Source organism: Aotus nancymaae, unplaced genomic scaffold (assembly GCF_030222135.1).
Source record: "Aotus nancymaae isolate 86718 unplaced genomic scaffold, 86718_ANA_hifiasm-v0.15.2.pri h1tg000032l_0, whole genome shotgun sequence".
NCBI lineage: Eukaryota > Metazoa > Chordata > Mammalia > Primates > Aotidae > Aotus > Aotus nancymaae.
In genome coordinates this window covers 28411159-28415624 of record NW_026988445.1, presented here as the reverse complement: position 1 = coordinate 28415624, position 4466 = coordinate 28411159, and the positions used below count along the sequence as shown (strand labels likewise).

Sequence of the window (4466 nt, the reverse complement as noted above, 5' to 3'; positions counted from 1 at the left end):
CCACCACATCCTGCCAGCCAATGGTGGCAGCATTTTCATTACATCTGTCACCATCGTGGGGCAATTCGGAGGTACCAGGGTAGGGAACTGAATAGTTCACTATGGCCTTCCACTGACAACACCATGTACCGAAGGGTATCAGTGGTTCAGCCTCGATTATAGGGATGGAGGGGGCGGGGGCAGGAAGAAAGCGCACCCTGTTGAAGGTCTACTCTGAGCCAGGCTTCGTCTGGGGCACCTCCCATAGACAGTTTCATGGGCTCCTCATGTCAGTGCTGAGAGCTCAGTCAACAACATCAACCTCTCTCCTCCTTTGGGTTGAGAAAATAAAATCATCAGAGCTGCTTAGCAGAAAGTAGCCATTATAGGACGGAGACAGAATTTTATCTCATTTATGTCTTGGTTCCAAAGTTAAGCTTTTCCCCGTTACTATCCCGGCCATCAGTAGCGCCTCGGGACGGGCAGAGTTTTGCCCCGAATCCCTCCGGAGTGAGAAGGGAAAGGGCACTGCCAAGCCTCAGAGACCCCGGCCCCCACCGGCTTCTGCTCCCATCGGACGCGTCATCTGAGCAGAACGATGTCAAAAGTTGGTGTTTTCTCTGAAACTCTCTGAGTCTCCCTCCAGACTGCGGTTGGCTCAAGGGCACCATTTTGGCTGCAATCCCGCAGAGTTTCATTTTCACGTTTTTATTGAAAAATCGAAATCTGGGGAATTAGAGCCTTTCCATATTGATTTTCCAGGGGCAAGTGAAAATTACATTCTGTACAGGACCAAGAAAGTGCCACCTTCCGTGGTAACAGGGCTGACAGTGGGGCTGACGTGCAGGAAGACGGACAAGAGGGACAGACGTAGTTTCCGTGGAAGTTTTCAGTGAAAAAGTAAAAAAACTAATTTGGGTTCGTAGAAAACGACTTCCGGAATTAGAATTTTGTTTATTTATCTGTTTGTTTATTTTTATTTATTTATCTGTTTATTTATTTTTATTTATTTATCTGTTTTGTTTGAGACGGGGTCTCGCTCCCGTCACCCGGGCTGGAGTGCAGTGGCGCTATCTCAGCTCGCTGCAGCCTCCACCTCCTGGGCTCAGGGGATCCTCCCGCCTCAGCTTCCCGAGTAGGGGCACTACAGGCGTGCGCCACTATGCCCGCTAACTCTTCTATTTTGTTAGTAGAGATGGGGTTCCACAATGCGTTTAGTTGAAGGGAACGTTGAGGAGAGAGAGGTGAGAGCTTTGGAAAACATGAATCTGAGGTTTCTCCTTTGAGCACGTTGAGGTCAGTGTGTCAATCCGCACTTACTCCCTCCCCCGCCGCTGTCACTCAAGCCTAGTGTTTTAGGACTATGGGGAGACCCAGCCAGAGCTCTGGCTTATTCACTCACCTCGGGGTCCAGACCTCTGATCTGGTCTCGGATCTTTCTCTACCACCTCACTATCTAGACAACCTTTCACAGGCTCCCTAAAGTTCACTGACTTTCCTGAACCTTGTTTTTTTCCCCTTGTAAATTGGGAGTCATAATAGAAGCGACTGCGTAAGGCTGTAGTGAGGATTGACTGAATAAACAGTTGATTGATCGGATGAATACACAAGATAACCCGTGTAAAGCACCAGGGTTTGATAGACAGGTGTCTGTTTTGCGTAATGACAATCTCCTGTGTCCTGGCTAGGCCCAAACCCAAGACGTTTGAGGTCTCACGGACCTTGTGGCACTCAGGCCAGATGGGTATATGGGAGATCTGCTTTTCCACATTGGGCTTGATTTCCTCTTTTCTCTTCTGTCAAGGTAAACGCCTCCTAGCTGGTAGTGGGGGAAACCTGTTATCCCCCTGCAAAGCTGCCTTCTGGGGAAAGACTTCTTGAGTTGATATCTGGAAAGAACTGGTTCTTTCCTTCTTCCCCTTCCCACCCTCTTTAGCACCTGTAAAATCTCCTATTTTTTCCCTTTCCCATATGCAGGCGAATTGCTAACATCAACCAAAGCCCTAAAAGTGATTCTGGCAGCAAATGAGCATTTCTCTGCGAAGCAGGTGAAGAGCCCGGGACTCTGGGCTGGACACATTGGCAGCTGCAGGCCTGAGAAAACCCCACCGGGCAGGAGGTGCTGAGCCCTATTGCAGGATGCCCCCGGCTGTCCCCCAGGGACCCCAGCTTTGAAGGTAACCCACCAACCCGGGATCCGCGAACGTTTCAGCCAGACGTGCAGCCCTCGGAGCAAGTCGTTAAACAACGTCTTTGAAGATGAAGCGCCCTCGGGGCACGCTAAGTAGCTTTATTATCTCTTGGAGCGAGTGTCACTCCGCGGAGGCACCAACTCCCAGCTCTGTCACCGTTCGGGAGTTAGTGAGAGGCAAACTCAGCCGGAAACGCTGAGTGCCAAAAAAGAGGAGCGAATAAAATGCCGGGGGTGGGAGGAAGGGGACGGGTGGGTGCCTGGGCTTTGAAATCCTGCCACGGAAAGTTCTGTCCCATGGATCCCCTTCCAACCTGCCCCGAGTGCAGCAACTGGACGTGCCATGTGACAGGCGCTGCAGACGGATCGCGTTTCACACATGCAGCTGTAAGATCTGGCACACAGGTGTTTGCTTCTGCGGTTGCCAGCTGCTCTGCAGCACCGGCTACAATGGAATAGGGGTCGGGGGGAGGGGAACCTCACACTTGTTGCTGCCAGAAGGGAGGAGGGAGCTGGAGATTCCTGCCCCTGGCCAAGAGCTCAGCATTTGACGCAGGGCTGGGGCGGCCCCGATGCCTGCTTTAGAGGGTCCTGGGGCCTCTTCTCACGGGCTCACCCAGGACCCAGCTGTGGCTGGGTGGGAGGGTGGGCAGGGTGGCTGGGAAACCTCCAAGCAAGCTGGCCAGGGCCCCAGGAAGCCCGGTCGGGAGGCAGAGCGCCTGGGGTAGGAGGCCACTGGGTTCTTGGGTCAGGTTCCTGCTTCACCTCCAAAAACGGTGACCCCTCAGCCAGCTTTCTGCCCTCTCTGGTCTTAGTCTCCTAATCTATGAAGTGGAGTTGGGAACCCCTGATCCACAGGCCCTCCCTTGTGAGGGCTCCGTGAAGCCCTCAAGGAAGCAGCGTTACTTCTGTTGTTTCCACCTGGGAAAGGTGGGGCGGGGAGGGACCCACCAGGCTCCTGGACCACATTCCTGGGCCCTGTATTCAATCCTGCCCCGGCTGTTCTGGGTCTGAGGCCCAGATATCACCAGCGCTAAGACACAGATCATTGGTTTCCTGCTCCTTTCCCTCCTCAGGAGGAAGAGGACTGGCCGTTCAGGACACCGAAGTCACCCGAAGAAAGGCGGAAGCAGGGGAGCCTGGGATTGGACCCCCAACCTGTGCCTGCCGGAAGCCCCTCTCCTTTCTTTCTTAGCACCTGCCGGGTGCAGCGTCTCTGCAGCTGTGACTGTGATATGGAGGGCTTTCTCCTGCCGTGGACTCTCTGGAGGCCGTGGACTGTCTGCTTTGCCCATCACTCTGTCCCCAGCGCTGTCTGCATGAAGCGAAGACTTGATAAGTGTCTGCTAAGGGAGCGAAGGAGTGAGTGGGTGCATGAGTGGGACAGTTTTCTCACTGCCGTGTTTTAAGGACATAGAATATGCATGTTTAAAGGACAGATGCGTGTCTAATAATCCCAGCATGTTGGGAGGCTGAGGCAGGAGGATTGCTTGAGGCCAGCAGTTTGAGAGCAGCCTGGGCAATGTAGCGAGACCCCCATCTCTGCCAAAAACAAACAAAATTAGTCCAGCCTGATGGAGTGCACCTGTAATCCCAGCTAGTGGGGAGGCTGGGGGAGGAGGATCCCTTGAGCCCAGGAGTTCAGGGCTGTTGTGAGCTATGATCATGTCACTGCACTCCAGCCCGGGCAACAGAGAAAAGACCTCATCTCTTGAAAAGAAAAATGATGGATGCATGATCACACATGCCATGTTCAGTTCCGTGTCACATGTCACTCCCCAGCCTCAGACCTATCCCTTGCAGCCTCTCCCACACGTCCTCTAGCTCCCTTGTCCTGCTTGGCTCCATGCTAATGTGCCCACGCCTCGCCTTCTCTTCCCACCTCCCCTCTCCTGCCCCATGCCCCTGTCCCTCGTCTCTCCTGAGACTGGGAGTTGGGCCTGCCCAGGTCACAGCAAGGCTCGTAGGAAGAAGAGTATTCTGGGGATCCCAGAGGGCTGCGGCCCAGCTCTGCTTCGGACACAGAGACTAATGGTTGTCTTTCGGGGTTTGCAAACTTTGTAGAATGAGCATCCTCTTCTCTATAGCCCTCTTGTGCAGAGTTTAAAAGACACCACCACAGCCTCATCACTGTCTTTCTTTTCTTTTTTTTTGAGATGGAGTCTTACTCTGTCGCCAGACTGGAGTGCAGTGGCGGGATCTCCGCTCACTGCAACCTCCACTTCCCGGGTTCAGGCAATTCTTCTGCCTCAGCCTCCCAAGTAGCTGGGATTACAGGCGATCACCACCACGCCTG

General features: G+C 53.5%; 1 long non-coding RNA gene across 1 annotated transcript; it reads left to right on the top strand.

Moving 5' to 3' along the window:
• The first annotated feature begins 746 nt into the window (after positions 1-746).
• On the top strand, positions 747-4059 carry LOC105711140 (uncharacterized). The gene is made up of 3 exons (XR_001105965.2): positions 747-879; positions 1957-2156; positions 3247-4059. It is a non-coding gene; the product is annotated as an uncharacterized LOC105711140 (long non-coding RNA).
• Positions 4060-4466: the final 407 nt, after the last annotated feature.